The following is a 17,260-nucleotide window of genomic DNA, read 5'->3' on the forward strand; positions in this document are numbered from 1 at the left end:
AGAGAACAAAGTAATTTAAAAGTATCCCTAAAAATATTTCGTCCTACTATTACTAGGTGTCGCTGTATGAAATGAAAAAGGATAGCGCTGTTTGCCATGTTTTGTTCAATTTTCAACAGAATTGAAACCACAAACAGAAATGTTTCTAATAGTCTACGATAGATGTCGCGTTCAGATCCAATTGTATATAAACAATACAATAGTCATTTAGATGTGTATAACGCCTCGGCTCCTCCTACACTTCCCCAGCTACACACAACTCACAATTACCTACACAAGTATACATTGCCAGTTTGCTTCGTTGATACCGGTCGGCAGTGGAGTCAGAGTACGGACGTTTGCATCAGACGTACACTCCGCGCGTTGATTTATCGAACAGAATGCGTATTCCGGAAATATAAAAGACAGTTCCGTTTATTTGTGGACATTCCAAAAAAGTGTGCGAGTCGTTTTTTTCGAAGGCATGCTCCTTGAATTGTATCTTTAGTGTGAGAGCGCGAAAACATCATTGTTTTGGTAAGTATACGATGAATATACTTAATTTTAAGTTCGTTTCTACCTTAATAATATTATTTGATGAGACATGCATACAAATTTTCAAATTGAGATTTTTTTATTGGTGTAATGGTGAAAATACTCGGGATTAGTCATCTGGTGAAGCTCATGCCCATTGGACGAAGTTATCAAGAAGTTTTCATTTGCCTACCTAATATGATTCAAGGTACTTAGTATTCGAAATGCAATGTACCTAGTTCCTAATTACTAGCTGTGATAAAACATATTATCCACTACTTAATATCGCTTTTAATGTTGTAAACTAAGACAGCATCTAGGTAGTAAGTAACTCTACGCAAGTATCTCTACAACCATCAACATTTTACTACCAATAAGTATCGGTCTCAGAATGAGCTTGAGTACTTAGAAACGTGCATAGTAATTCGCCTAACAGTAATGTGAACTTAGAACAACTATTTATCCTGTTTATAGGTGTTTTTTGGATTTTCAATAATACCTGAAATGATAGTTTGTAATGTTATTCTATATATATTATATAGATTTATCGCGGCAGAAATGGGTAGATCAGGATTCGTTACTACATAAAGCATGTCACTAGCGGTAGATACTTACTCAAGATAAAGATAGGCTAATAGTTGTGTTGGTACCTATGAGCGAGATGCTATAATAGCCCCTTAGCCTACCAGCAAATAGGTAGGTAAAAAAAACATGGCTAAGTTGTATCAAGCTTGGCCAGACACCCGTGGCTTTTGCTTTATAGCTGGACATACTCTTATCCTGAAAGATTAATGGCTTAAATTTCAGCCAATCGATATCGGTGGTAGTTTTCACAGGTTTTTGTTTTCCATCCCACCACTAGTTCTTCTGTGCCCGTCGTTGTTTTTCGACGTATTATCACACTGCATTGCAAAGAATACCATAAGCCAATGCGGCTTGTGTTCTGTTGCTTCGATATTATATTCTTCTTCTTTTTCTTCACCTTATCCCACTAGGAGGAGTCGCCACAGCAATTTTTTCTCTTCCATTCGCTTCTATCAGCCGTCAGCTCAACACTCACTCCTCTCTCTCTCTCTCATATCGTCATTCACATACCTACTCCATCCATGTCTTTTTCGGTCGACCTCTTCCATATTATATTATTTGAGGAATGTAGTAATATAATTACTTAGTACGTACTTAACGTCCTACTGTCAGCCTTAACCTATATGGACATAAGCGAGTAACGCATTCAATTGCCATTCCACTAACTAATTACGCTATCTTCATTATATAACGTAATGCACAGAATTCCTTAGACAATTAAACAATTTTTTTTACTGGTGGTAGGACCTCTAGTGAGTCCGCGCGGGTAGGTACCACCACCCTGCCTATTTCTGCAGTGAAGCAGTAATGCGTTTCGGTTCGAAGGGTGGGGCAGCCGTTGTAACTATACTTGAGACTTTAGAACTTATATCTCAAGGTGGGTGGCGCATTAACGTTTTAGATGTCTATGGGCTCCAGTAACCACTTAACGCCAGGTGGGCTGTGAGCTCGTTCACGCATCTAAGCAATAATTTAAAAAAAAAAATCTGAAATTAAAGTATTTTTTATTCAAGTAGGTCTTTGTAGGCGCTTTAAATTTTTATAACTTTATAATCTATTCAGAATTCAGTTTTACTACTCCACTCAAAAGTACTACTAATTAAAAACGGTACGCTTTGCTGGCCGATCTGAAGATTTGCTTCAATTTCATCAAAATCGGACCAGCCGCTACGGAGGCTATAGGCAACACACATACTTACACATCAACCTTTATGTATGTACTAGCTTTTACCCGCGACTTCGTCCGCATGGAATAATTACTTTGGCATACATAACGCTAAATTTTACCCGCGACTTCATTTACGTAGAAAGTAAAAATATTTTTGAATGATAGAATTATGTTAAGGGGCTATTTAAGGAACCAAAATCACGCTTTTTAACGACTTCAAAAGAGGAGGTTATCAATTCGACCACCATTTTTTATCACCGATTTCTCGAGAATACTTGAACCGATTCAGATAATTTCCTTTTTCTTTTTTTTGTTCGAAACGGTAGACTTCCCGAACGGTCCTGTAATCTTCAAGATCTGATGATGGGGTCCTGGAGAAATCCAGAAAAATCTACAATTTTCAAAGCCTATCTTGCAGTGATTTGGATGTTTCTTGTTATTCTTCTTACTCTGTGCCGCAGGCCGGCCGGTGCCTTGTCCATCAATATTACGCGCGTGATTATCATTTTGCTGCGATGCTATTTTAAAGCTGCGATGTCTTCTCATACTCATTAAAATACTCATAGCGAGATACCTACTCATTAAAATTAAGTGAGACCAAATATCTTTAAAAGTTAAGTAAAAGTTAAATACTTGTAATGTAACGTAACGTATTTATTTGGATATGAATTAATATCATCTTCACAAAAACACCTTCACTAATAATGCTTTATTTTAGAACAAATTTGGTTTGCATAAAAAAGGTGAGCCAAACTTAAAATACAGAGATGGGAACAATTCTGTCGTACATTATTTTATCGAAACTTTAACCGTTTCTGCAGCGCAAGCTCCGGACCCTCTCAAAAGGGCAAAAACCCCGATTTTGAAACATTCTTTATTGGTGCTCTGCCTTCCTCAATGAATGGGCTATCTAACGTTGAAATAATTTTTCAAATCGAACCAGTAGTTCCTGAGATTAGCGCGTTCAACCAAATAAACAAACAAACTCTTCAGCTCTATAATATGTATTAAGTATAGATATGAAAAAGATAGGAGATAGATCACGGAAAGCACATCGTTACACAATATTATGTCATTGGATAGTTTAATAAGTAATTGAATAAAAAGAAATTTTCGGTTCAATTTTCAAGTTTCGGTTTATTTTTTCTTTTGTTTTTAAAGTTAACCGATAATAATAATGTGAAGATATCTTATCAAGTCTTTTGTAACCTAATTATTTGTCTTGCTTATTACGCATAATTACGTTATTCTTGTTTTAGCTTCTAATAAGATATTTTTATGCTGGCCTTCGATCTAATGCTGATGGGTTTTCCGAGAAAAATTACATCTTAAAGCATTATAACTTCAGTATTGAATCGTGGTAATCATATCGCACCCGAGTAACTGTTAGTTCCGTATTAAATATTGAGAAAGGGTATCAAAATTAAGAGTATTGAAGGATCTGTTAATATTTATTACGTGTTTACAGTAAGTTAAGAATGTATCGGTTAGAACTGAAACCAGAACAGAATATATTTGGAAACAATTCGTCTTTAACAATGATTGTCGGTCGTCAACCTACCTATTAAAATACTTCATTTAAAATTGCTTCAGAGCCAAAATGAGTGCAAGAATATTTACATCTGGTTGCTTATGAATAAAACAGCTGTACAACCTCGATGGCGCAATGGCTACGGAGTACTTAGCCGCGTGACCAATTGACAAGCAACGCCAGATGTACCTCATCTCATTACTGTGCTTCGACATTAAGAATCTTTTTGGCATAGTCATAAGCAGAGCAAACCTACACAATAGCATGAAAATACATTGTGTGTCTGTATTTTTATTGTCTTCGTTTACTGATATTTTAGTTCTGTTCATTTTAAATTGTTATTTTTAGTAGTTAGTCTGCAAGAGCTCATCGCTTATTATTAGGCGCCGAAAAGTGACTCACACATTTTGAGACATTAAGTCAAAGAATCCATTAGAATAATGACTAGGTATATTAGTCTTTATAAATCTATGGATAATTATGGATTAGCTGTAGGAGAAAGGTAAAATTGGCGGCATCTACACATATCTTGATAATAGGTATAATATATAATGACCTAATAATTCTTTTAATTTATATTGCAAATGCAACAGTTTGCAAAGGAAAACATATTTTATAAACCTTTTTTTACTGGTGGTTGGACCTCTTGTGAGTCTGCACGGATAGGTTCCACCACCCTGCCTATTTCAGCCGTGAAGCAGTAATGCGTTTCGGTTTGAAGGGCGGTTCAGGTGTTGTAACTATACTGAGACCTTAGATCTCATATCTCAAGGTGGGTGGCGCATTTACGTTGTACATGTCTATGGGCTCCAGTAACCAGTTAACACCAGGTGGGCTGTGAGCTCGTCTACCCATCTAAGCAATAAATAAATAAATAAAAACGCATTTTTAACAGACACAGCTACTTCTTATAGAATAATATATCTGCTATGACAGCGTACAACAAGTTTAAATTTTAATTTTTAACGCATTCAGTGGACCTGATCTGCAGTGGACGTGGCTACAAACGCACGGGACGTCTTATCCTTTAGGCCACGACGACTTCTCAAATGTGGTGTATCTTCCATTACTTTTTAGCTACCCCCTTTCTATTTTATTAACTTTCATCAATGTGCCGATACCACGGTTTTTATTGTTATATGTATTGATGGCAAGAGCTGAATGAGAGAAGCCGAGGATCGTGTTCAATGGCGTGGAATTAGAGAGGCTCTCGTGTTCTGTAGTGGAATGCTATAGGCTGATAATGATGATAATGTTGATGTATTGAGGAACTTTTTGCATTTTTTTCATTTAATAACTAATTAGTCATCACTTGACTTTTTGTTAATTATAAATTAATTGATCGATTATGAAAATCGATTCGAAATCACTTACTAATGATTCATTCGAATACAATTAAGATTATCTAACAGAAACCTTATTATTTAAATCAGTATCCTGTTGTCTATAGTTATGCAAAATATATACTTATTTTTTATTATTTTCTGAACACACAGCGGCAGGATAATTGAATCACTCGGTCTGGTAGCTATATGCATCGAATGGTTGGTTGATAAATTTCTGCATATTATATTAATGCTGCGAAAGTTTTTATGTAGTGTCCCTTTGAATTGTAACATTCTAGAATATTCGAGGCGAATAGAACACGTAAATGTATCGCGGTTCCATATTCATTAAATCCGATGTGAATAATATGAATAGGTAGATACTTGAAATGGGAAGTCGCTTTTTTTTTAATGCTTAGATGGGTGGACGAGCTCACAACCCATCTGGTATTAAGTGGTTACTGGAGTCCATAGATATCTACGACATAAATGCGCCACCCACCTTGGGATATAAGTTCTAAGGTCTACAAGTATAGTTACAACGGCTGCCCCGCCCTTCAAACCGAAACGCATTACTGCTTCACGGCAGAAATAGGCGGGGTGGTGGTACCTACCAGCGCGGACACACAAGAGCTCCAACCATGAGTAAAACCACCAGTAACTTTAAACTGATTGCATTTTACTGTGGGTTGCACCTTTGACAGCTTTTTTTTAACTAATGCTCGAAAAAAAATAAAAAGAAGTGAAAACTGCGGTTTTCCCATTTAGAGCATTAATAAATAAATAATGCAATGCTTTGGGGTCAATCACATCTAACCTGTCCAACCTAACACACTTTTTTAAATAAATGCAATATACAGAAACATTTATTTTTAAAATAAAAAAAGCAGATTCATAAATCACTCAACGTCATATTAAGGTTTTACAAATTTGATTTAAAGACTGTAAGAGACCGTAGCAATTTAACAATAACATCTTTTTTTTTACGTCACATAATATAATTTTAAGAAGAAATTGAATCGTAACAAACGATTGAACAGGGTCGTTGCTCTTGTTTAAAGTTATCTGAAGAAATCTATCATTTTTCAGATTCCATAACACCGATGATAAATGATTTAAATAGTAGAATGCGTGGATTATACTTCTAGTTGTATGAATTGAACTCTCGAGCTCTTGGTAATAAATACTTTGATGATTACTAAATTATATTCCGGTCACCGTCCTCGTCGAACCCGTCACTTGCGACGAAGGGCTCGACGAGCGAACTAACCCATAGACACAGCCCACTGAGTTTCTCGCCGGATCTTCTCAGTGGGTCGCGTTTCCGATCCGGTGGTAGATTCTGCGAAGCACTGCTCTTGCTAGGGTCAGTGTTAGCAACTCTCCGGTTGAGCCCCGCGAGCTCACCTACAAACGTTAGGGCGAAGCTGAGATAGCCTCTCAAGGCTATCAGAATAGGTAATAAAAAAAAAAAAAAAAGATTATATCAATTACGTTTTGTTATATAAAGCATAGTCATTATTACCGAAATCGATCAGGATTACCACCTATAATAAATACACATACGAAATTGTGAGCACAAGTCAATATGAAGCCAATACTAAGATGACATAAATTAATAATGACGCATATTGTTCATGAAATATGACATTTTCGGAATGTTAATTCATACGAAAGGTTATACGAGTACCTTTAAATGTATGAGACATTGTTTCTCAATATGTCGGCTTGCAGAACCTGACCTAGTGCTTCCCAAATAAAACTAAATTGAAATTTCTACAGAACCTATGCCACGTGTAATCTTAATTTTATTTTAAAGTAACAAAGAACAAAACACTTAAGTGCCATTTTCTTCTCGGTTTATGAAACCATTTTCTTTGCTGTTAAGCTATTAACGAGCTTCTGGCTTTTCCATTAGAAGTTTTATTTTCAAGATATCAATAAGTGTTACTTGAAGTGTTAATAACTACAGTTGATTATCGGTGCTTGAGTTCACGATGTCATAAATATAACTAGTCAGGTCATAAGTATTGTCACACAGTAAAAACTTTTCTTTTAGAAAGCTGGCCACAAAAAAGTTTATTGAATTCGAATTTCGAATTGTTCATGAAAATAAAAACGTATACTTTTAGAATTTTACTCATTTCTAAATATGGAGTGGACGCTTAAAGAAGACCGTGTTGCAGTTATTGCGTTGCATCCTTGCGGTTACGCGCCAATTCAAATTTTTAACATACTGAAAAATTTTAATATAACCAAAAGATTCGTTTATCGTACCATCAAACGATACAATGAAGACTCTAGTGTAGATGACAGGTCAAGAAGTGGTCGCCCTCGGTCTGTTAGGACTCCAGCAGTGATAAAAGCTGTGAAGGCGCGAATTCAAAGAAATCCCAAACGTAAGCAGAAACTGTTGGCCCTTCAAATGGGGTTAAGCAGAACCACGGTGAAAAGGGTGTTAAATGAAGACTTAGGGCTTCGGGCATATCGAAGAAAAACAGGAAATCGTTTGAATGCTCGTCTAATGGACCTGAGACTGAAGAGATGCCGCGCTTTGTTGAAGCGGTACGCGGGAAAAAAATATCGGGAAATTCTTTTTTCGGATGAAAAATTTTTTACCGTAGAAGAGAGCTACAACAAACAAAATGATAAGGTGTACGCACACAGTAGTGAAGAAGCGAGCAACCGTATTCCGCGTGTCCAACGAGGTCATTTTCCATCCTCGCTCATGGTATGGTTGGGAGTTTCTTATTGGGGCTTAACAGAGGTACATTTTGTGAGAAAGGTGTAAAAACGAATGCAGTTGTGTATCAAAATACAGTCCTGACGAACCTTGTGGAACCTGTTTCTCATACCATGTTCAATAACAGGCACTGGGTATTCCAAAAAGATTCGGCGCCAGCTCATAGAGCGAAGAGCACACAAGACTGGCTGGCGGCGCGTGAAATCGACTTCATCCGGCACGAAGACTGGCCCTCCTCCAGTCCAGATTTGAATCCATTAGATTACAAGATATGGCAACACTTGGAGGAAAAGGCGTGCTCAAAGCCTCAACCCAATTTGGAGTCACTCAAGACATCCTTGATTAAGGCAGCCGCCGATATTGACATGGACCTCGTTCGTGCTACGATAGACGACTGGCCGCGCAGATTGAAGGCCTGTATTCAAAATCACGGAGGTCATTTTGAATAAACTTTAGTGTCATAAGAATCTATGTTTTGTTAAGTTCATACTTTAGTGTCATAAGAATCTATGTTTTGTTAAGTTCATTTTGGTATATGAATGGTTACATAATGAATAAACTTGTTTCAATTATTTTACATTAAACATGTGACAGAATTTATGACCTGACTAGGTATATATATACATTACATTGGAGCATTAAAAACGAAAGAAATTGCCCCTGTACTTTTTGCCTCTTAAAACGTTCAAACGAAATAATATTTAGGTCCCTTGTGTATTAATTAAAAAGTTTTATAAAATACTTTGCAATATGTTTCTTAATGGAAAAATCAGAAAAAAACATCTAACTTAAACTGAAAAAAGAAGAGGCCTTTGAAGGATTATTTATGAAAGGTTTCCATTAAAATAACTCCGACTGATTCAATATTCAAAACTTCCTTGTTACGAACAAAAATAAAAATATTCAAACTTAGGGAAGGATCGTATTATTAAAATAATCCAGTTGATTTTCAATCTAATTATTTAACACGTTGACTGCCGCGTCGGTCACCGGTGCCCTACGTTCTGTTACTAAGCGTCTTGATTGTTTAACATTTAACTTCCTTTGTAATAAATTCATGCTCAGTATCTTCAGATTCGTCTTTTCCAAAGTCTACTAGATATTCCGGCGTCTTAGTAAGAAGATCTGGTGCATTTCTCCACTGCTTATGTTGTTTCTTACTTGCTGATTGTTTTTAATTTCTTTGTTGCAATTTTTTTGTTTCTGTAAAAATAACTAATACATTGATTGTTTTGTCAAACTTTCACTGAGTTCGCAATTAATAAATCGCCAAATAATTTATTTATGAAAAAAATTTCGTCCAAGTCAAAACGTGTACATTAGAAACAACGATAATGAATAAATAGTAAACCCAATACTTAAGGGCTATTTTCGAGTCGCCACGTTAGTTTGTTCAATGAATTCAAATTGATATCTGTTTTGACCGCAAGAGTTACATAGCATAGAATAATTGTAAAATTGTTAATAAACCCAAAATAAGACGCGCTTAACCGGAATGTTTTCCTCGTGACATATAAAACATACGGGTTGTTGCTGAAATAATGGTCGCATTGAAACGAAATGAAATTTTAAACAATACCTTCAACAATAGGAACGGTTGGTGAACATGCGTGAACATAATAAACACGTATTTTATTAAACAATTCATCGGCGAACATTTATGAAGCATTTAGTCGCGGCCGGTCGTGATGTTGGCCAGCAAGGATTATCATCATCCGATTTGATAACAGTTACACGTTCTGCGTTGAAAGGTAGAATAGCAGCTACGAGCATGTCTCAAACTAATTGTGAGATTTACACCTTGTTTACACATATTAAATTATATCTAGCGTAGAACAGATAAAAGCAAAATAAATTTTCAAACAAAACGAGTTTTACGTAATTTTTTTTATTGCTTAGATTGGTGTACGAGCTCGCAGCCCACCTGGTGTTAAGTGGTTACTGGAGCCCATACACATCTATAACGTAAATGCGCCACCTTGACATATAAGTTCCAAGGTCTCAGTATAATTACAACGGCTGCCCCACCCTTCAAACCGAAACGCATTTCTGCTTCACGGCAGAAATTGGCAGGGCAGTGGTATGTACCCGTGCGGACTCACAAGAGGTCCTACCACCAGTAATTACGCAAATTACGTAACTTGAAGATTTATTTTATGAATATCGCAAACCATTGAACGTCAGATAATGCCAATAACAATAATTAAGTACCGTACAAACAAACACAATCGATTAATCCAAAATACATTTAAACTATTAAGCAGAAGAAGAAAACGTGAATGGAGCGTCGTTGGTTATTTTCCAGCTTCGCTTCTATTGAATTTTAAAGTAAACATTCAAAGCAACTTCAATGTAAATGTTTCTTTCAAACTTTCACGAGCCCGATTTCAGGGCGGGCTTTCATACTGAAACTCCCGTCGGTAAACATTGGAAACCGGAACGAGCTGAAGTAAGTTCATTAATTATAAGCTAGAACGTTGAAATGCTTGCACCTCGAGAAAATAATTCAATCCCCGCAATTTGAAGCCACTTACAGTCGCGTCGGGGAAGTTTTATGCAAACATCAAAAGGGTTTATATACTTGACAGCTAACAAAACAATAGAAACATCTATCTATATATTAATACGTGAAGCAAAAACTTTGTATCCCTTTTTACAAAAATTGCGCGAAAGGAGGAGTATGAAATTTTCCACACTTATAGAGAATATAGAAAAGAAGTGCACAATGCTAATATTTTTTAAAAATAATGCATAAAATATACAATAAATCAATAAAGAAAACATTACACACACTACATAGCATGTATTTGACGCACACACGTATGCATACTATTTATTGTCAAACTTTTGTTCTTGACGTGTGTGGTGCAATTGAGAATAGATTAAATATTGTTTGTCTTTATTAATATTTCTTATAGTGTACGTTATAGTGACGAAATTTGTGATTATAGAAGTATAAAACACAATCATAATAACTTACAATTCCAATTAATTATAGTCGAATTTCGACTACTGCGGGACCTCTAGTTTAAATAAAAATGAATTGCTGTTCGTTAGTCTCGCTAAAACTCGAGAACGGCTGGACCGATTTAGCTAATTTTGGTCTTGAATTATTTGTGGTAGTCCAGAGAAGCTTTAAAAGGTAGATAAATATGAAGATAAATATGTAATAGGCTGGCGACCACCCTCCAACTAGAGTCCGCCGCCAAATAGCCTAGCTGTGTTCCGGCGTGTGGGTTGGAGAGCCAGTTCTATTCCTTCCCTTTCCCCTTCCTTGCTGGGGGTGAGTCTTGGTGACGCCTGGAACATGCGGAGCAGACGTGCGTGCGAGCTCACGGGGCGTGATTGTTTGACGGGGGTATAGGGAGACCTAGTGAAACGGTATCCGCTGCCGCCCGCCGGTCAGTAGGGGACCTGAACCCGGGTGTCTCTACTAAACTCCGCCCCGGGAAGCTGTCCCGCCAACCGGTGTAAAATCCTGTCGTGCGGTCGTCGTGCCGGAGTCGGAGACCGGAGTGGATCCCGGCGATCGTACGCAGGGTGGACTGGGGGCCCTTCCATGCCCTGCGTCAGTCTCTCACGCAACCCGTGGTCGAGCACGTACTATGTTCCGCGCTTCATTCAGGTGTTGCCTCGATCTCACCTCCAACATCCTACCTCTCCTAATCCTACTCTCAAGAAATAGAATTTATGAACTCGAAAAAAAAGAAAAGGGTTTTACAGGCGGTTCCCCATTCCACATTTAATGTGGATTTCAGCAATGTCAGGGGCCTACATAGCAACCTTGACGCCGTACACCACCACCTTGAGACGGCGCAGCCTGCCCTGCTTTTTTTAACGGAGACGCAGATATCTGCTCCGGACGATACCTCATACCTTGAATACCCCGGCTACGTATTGGAGCACAACTTCCTACGTAAAGCCGGGGTGTGCGTATTCGTCCGGGCGGATGTCTGTTGTCGCCGTCTTCGGGGCCTCGAACAACGGGACCTGTCCCTATTGTGGCTGCGCGTGGATCACGGGGGCTGTATCCGAATCTACGCGTGCCTGTACAGGTCCCACAGCAGTGATGCAGGTTCAGCTCTGTTTGAGCATGTGCAAGAGGGGACTAACCGCGTGCTTGAGCAGTACCCATCTGCGGAGGTGGTGGTTCTTGGAGACTTTAACGCTCACCACCAAGAGTGGTTGGGGTCCAGAACCACTGACCTCCCGGGTCGGACTGCCTACGATTTCGCCTTGGCCTACGGCTTCTCCCAGCTGGTGACACAGCCCACCCGTGTCCCAGATATCGAGGGGCGCGAGCCTTCTTTGTTGGACCTTCTGCTGACCACAGATCCGGCCGGATACAGTGTGGTGGTCGACGCTCCGCTTGGATCGTCTGATCACTGCCTTATTCGTGCTGCCGTACCACTCTCTCGTCCCGGTCGTCGAAGGACGACCGGGTATCGTAGAGTTTGGCGGTATATGTCAGCAGATTGGGATGGATTGCGTGAATTTTACGCATCCTACCCATGGGGGCGGTTCTGCTTTTCCTCTGCTGATCCTGACGTCTGTGCGGACCGTCTTAAAGACGTGGTGCTCCGGGGGATGGAATTGTTTATTCCCTCCTCTGAAGTGCCCGTTGGGGGTCGCAGCAGACCCTGGTATAACAATGCCAGTAGGGATGCTGCACACCTCAAGCGGTCCGCATACGTGGCATGGGATAATGCCAGGAGACGTCGGGATCCTAACATCTCAGGGGAAAGGCGGAAATATAACGCCGCTTCCAGGTCCTACAAGAAGGTAATTGCCAAGGCGAAGTCGGAGCACGTTGCTAGAGTTGGCGAGCGATTAAAGAGCTATCCCTCCGGGAGCCGTGCTTTTTGGTCGCTCGCCAAAGCTGCAGAAGGAAACTTTTGCAGGTCTAGTCTCCCACCACTGCGCAAGTCCGATGACACTTTGGCCCACAGCGCGAAAGAGAAGGCTGACCTTCTGGTCAAACTCTTCGCCTCGAACTCGACTGTGGACGACGGGGGTGTCACACCACCGAACATCCCCCAGTGTGATAGCTCCCTGCCGGATATCTGCTTCACACAGTGTGCAGTTAGGCGGGAGCTCCGACTCCTGGACGTCCATAAGTCGAGTGGGCCAGACGGCATCCCCGCAGTGGTTCTGAAAACGTGCGCCCCTGAGCTGACACCTGCGCTAACGCGTTTGTATCGCCTCTCTTATTGCGCTAACAGGGTTCCGTCTTCATGGAAGACCGCCCACGTCCACCCTATCCCCAAGAAGGGTGACCGGTCGGACCCGTCGAGCTATAGGCCTATCGCGATAACTTCCTTGCTTTCCAAGGTGATGGAGCGAATAATAAATACACAACTCCTGAAGTATCTTGAGGATCGCCAGCTGATCAGTGACCGACAGTACGGTTTCCGTCACGGTCGCTCAGCTGGCGATCTTCTTGTATACCTTACTCACAGGTGGGCTGAAGCCTTGGAGAGCAAGGGCGAGGCTCTTGCTGTGAGCCTTGATATCGCGAAGGCCTTCGACAGGGTCTGGCATAGGGCACTTCTATCGAAGCTACCATCTTACGGAATCCCCGAGGGTCTCTGCAAGTGGATCGCTAGCTTTTTGGATGGGCGGAGCATCACGGTCGTTGTAGACGGTGACTGTTCTGATACCATGACCATTAACGCTGGCGTTCCACAAGGTTCGGTGCTCTCCCCCACGCTTTTCATCCTGTATATCAATGACATGCTGTCTATTGATGGCATGCATTGCTATGCGGATGACAGCACGGGGGATGCGCGATATATCGGCCATCAGAGTCTCTCTCGGAGCGCGGTGCAAGAGAGACGATCAAAACTTGTGTCTGAAGTGGAGAACTCTCTGGGGCGAGTCTCCGAATGGGGTGAATTGAACTTGGTTCAATTCAACCCGATAAAGACACAAGTTTGCGCGTTCACTGCAAAGAAGGACCCCTTTGTCATGGCGCCGCAATTCCAAGGAGTATCCCTGCAACCTTCCGAGAGTATTGGGATACTTGGGGTCGACATTTCGAGCGATGTCCAGTTTCGGAGTCATTTGGAAAGCAAAGCCAAGTTGGCGTCCAAAATGCTGGGAGTCCTCAACAGAGCGAAGCGGTACTTCACGCCTGGACAAAGGCTTTTGCTTTATAAAGCACAAGTCCGGCCTCGCGTGGAGTACTGCTCCCATCTCTGGGCTGGGGCTCCCAAATACCAGCTTCTTCCATTTGACTCCATACAGAGGAGGGCCGTTCGGATTGTCGATAATCCCATTCTCACGGATCGTTTGGAGCCTCTGGGTCTGCGGAGGGACTTCGGTTCCCTCTGCATTTTGTACCGTATGTTCCATGGGGAGTGCTCTGAGGAATTGTTCGAGATGATACCGGCATCTCGTTTTTACCATCGCACCGCCCGCCACCGGAGTAGAGTTCATCCATACTACCTGGAGCCACTGCGGTCATCCACAGTGCGTTTCCAGAGATCTTTTTTGCCACGTACCATCCGGCTATGGAATGAGCTCCCCTCCACGGTGTTTCCCGAGCGCTATGACATGTCCTTCTTCAAACGAGGCTTGTGGAGAGTATTAAGCGGTAGGCAGCGGCTTGGCTCTGCCCCTGGCATTGCTGAAGTCCATGGGCGACGGTAACCACTCACCATCAGGTGGGCCGTATGCTCGTCTGCCTACAAGGGCAATAAAAAAAAAAAAAAAAAAAAAAAAAAAATACCCGGAATTAAATAAAAATAACAATATTGTTTTTCCTTTGATGTGTGCTCCGTCGGACGGATTCCTTTTGTTTGTTTTACGTTTATTTTATACAAAAGTTTAGGTCTTTTGTATATTGTATTTTGTATTTTATCGATTGAGGCACTACGAAGTCTGCCGGGTCAACTAGTAGAAACATAAAATTCTAATAATAATATGTAGTAGGTACCCAATGTGCTCGCCAGATATTCCTAGTGAGTCGCGATTCTGATCCGGTGGTATATTTTGCGAAGCACCGCTCTTGCTTGGGCAAATGTCAGCAAACTCTGACATACCTGTGAATTGTGTTCCCCCATTCCCTAGTGAAGCCAAAATAGCCACTTGATAGCCAAAAAATCAAGAACCGTGGATAATCTTGAACAGTTTCCTATTACAAAAACTGACTTTTTAAAATATTGTACATTATATTATTATTATATATTGTATATTGTACATTATAATATTGAACATAATGTTTAAAAAATAAAACCAAATCCAGTCAGGCCCACTGTTTCACAGAATTACTTCAGTTAGGTCTTATGTGCCAAAAATAGAAAGTCCCCGCGTAGTTACGACAAATGTTTCATGTGGTGCCAACATATTCGGATACTTTGTATCAACGGAACTTAGTTCTGAAAACATTGAAACAGACTGTGCAGCGTTAGACATTTTATTTGCGTTTTACTACTGGTCCCGAGGCGGCTTTCGGACGAGTCAGAGGATCTTGATATAATGCCACGGCTGTTGTTTTGACGGATATGCAACTCTGGCTTTCTGGGTTTTTTTTTGTGAAAGACGGATTATTCATGGCACAGAGGCCTTTCCAGTTTCACTAGAACAGGTGGCCCTCCGACATTCTACTTCACCATAATTTATTTCATACAATTACATTTAAATTTACTATCTATGGCCGATACGTATAACTTAAGTTTATTTTGTGGACGTTCATTCACCTCGAGGGAGATGTGGGGTGAGACAGCAGGGGGAAAAGTCTGAAGCAAATGGTGCCATAAGAAGGTAGAAGAACTCTTTTAAAAGATGGAGTACATTTTAAACTAATATGACGTACACTTTTTTCTTGTGTGGTATTCATACTATCTTCAAATGCAATACTCATTATTATTTTGAAGCAAAATCAAAATGCAAAATTTACTACCAAATTAATACAAAACTTCATACAAATATATACTCGTATAATAATACAAAATTTAATTATAAATACAAAACATACTATAAAATCTCAATATAATATGAAAATAAGTCACTAAAATTAATTAAATAACAGATTATAGAATATAATAGAAGATTATTTTCGATAATGAATATAAGATAATATAAAGTACTAAATATCCGGAACGAAATGTTACATGTAGTGATTTATATATTAAAAAAAAAAAACATAGAAGCCAGTGATCCTTCTGGAAACAATTAATTGTTTTAGTAATTTGTAATTCACAGCACTGAGCTAGGACTCACCCGAATAAATATCGTGTGCTGACGATCACACTTGATGAATGCGAATAGAAATATCCGTTAATTCTGTCCTATGCTTGTCTACGCTATCACATCAACAGAACAACATGATAATTATTAATCTCAACATTTATAATTTGGCGAAACACAATAGGCTACATTCTTTCGGACACTAATAATGTTTTTGGGCCAATAGTAAAATGAAACCAGTTTCAGCATACTAATTTATTAGTTTTAACATCCTACGCGCGTCCGTTGTTGTATGACCTAATTTTGCAAGCATTTGTTATAGTTGCTTCAACAGAATTAAGGCCTGTTTCTAGATTTAGATGAATAGAGACAATTTAAATGAACTGTACGGGATTATACGATATGAATGGTAAAAGTTTTCGTTATTGAACGATTATAAATTTACAAATGCGATGAATTTAGAAGAAGCATTAATTTAGACATGAGTATTTGTGACATGTTTTTTACTGAGTGACAATCAGTAAAGCCAGTAAGTAAATCCATGAAATATTCAATTTACGTTCATAGTCAAACTATCACAAAGCTAGACACACGTAACAGAATTAATTAATTTCGTACAAACAAAGCTACAGGCGGGATGTTGTGTTAGTAATAACAAAACGCAGACGGTCAGCGCTCAACGATTTCGCGTTCATAACCGATTCATTAGTGACGTGTCACGAGAGACGGCGCCTCGCTTATCGATACTCGAACAATAAAAGGTCATCCCTTGACCCGGGCGTCGACAATAGGGCGCAATGCGTCCGCGCACAACTCGCCGGAAATGTTCCATTAAACCAGAGTCGAACGTCACTACGCATGATGGATCACTTGGCCAATGTACCGACAGAAGTAGTTAATTTCCGTTCAAGCCGTTGCTGCAAATAAATAAATTACCACCGCTATAAACCGCTGAATGCTAAGATAAGTGAAACTACCTACCTAGTTGATTTGAGCGTTCGACTTGTGCGATCATTGTGTATCGTGTTCTCTTATTGATATATTAACACGAACGAATGATTACTTAATATTTGTCATTATAAATTTAATTTATGTTACCGATAACATGCGACTAAAAAAGAATTCCTTAAGTGGAATAGCTACTTCTTACTTTTTAATATAATTTGGGTATCGGGCATAGACTGCAAAGAATTGTCATTTTAATT

The 17,260-nt window shown here is 39.7% G+C and overlaps 1 protein-coding gene across 2 annotated transcripts in view; it reads left to right on the forward strand.

The window, feature by feature from the left end:
- The first annotated feature begins 213 nt into the window (after positions 1–213).
- Positions 214–17,260, forward strand: part of LOC101741823 (abnormal cell migration protein 10) — an 85,963-nt gene continuing 68,916 nt past the window's right edge. For both annotated transcript variants that reach the window (XM_012693575.4, XM_012693576.4), the window contains exon 1: positions 214–516. The gene's annotated coding sequence lies outside the window, so the exon portion shown is untranslated. The remainder of the gene's footprint in view (positions 517–17,260) is intronic.

The sequence above is a fragment of the Bombyx mori genome, chromosome 1, assembly GCF_030269925.1.
Source record: "Bombyx mori chromosome 1, ASM3026992v2".
Lineage (NCBI taxonomy): Eukaryota > Metazoa > Arthropoda > Insecta > Lepidoptera > Bombycidae > Bombyx > Bombyx mori.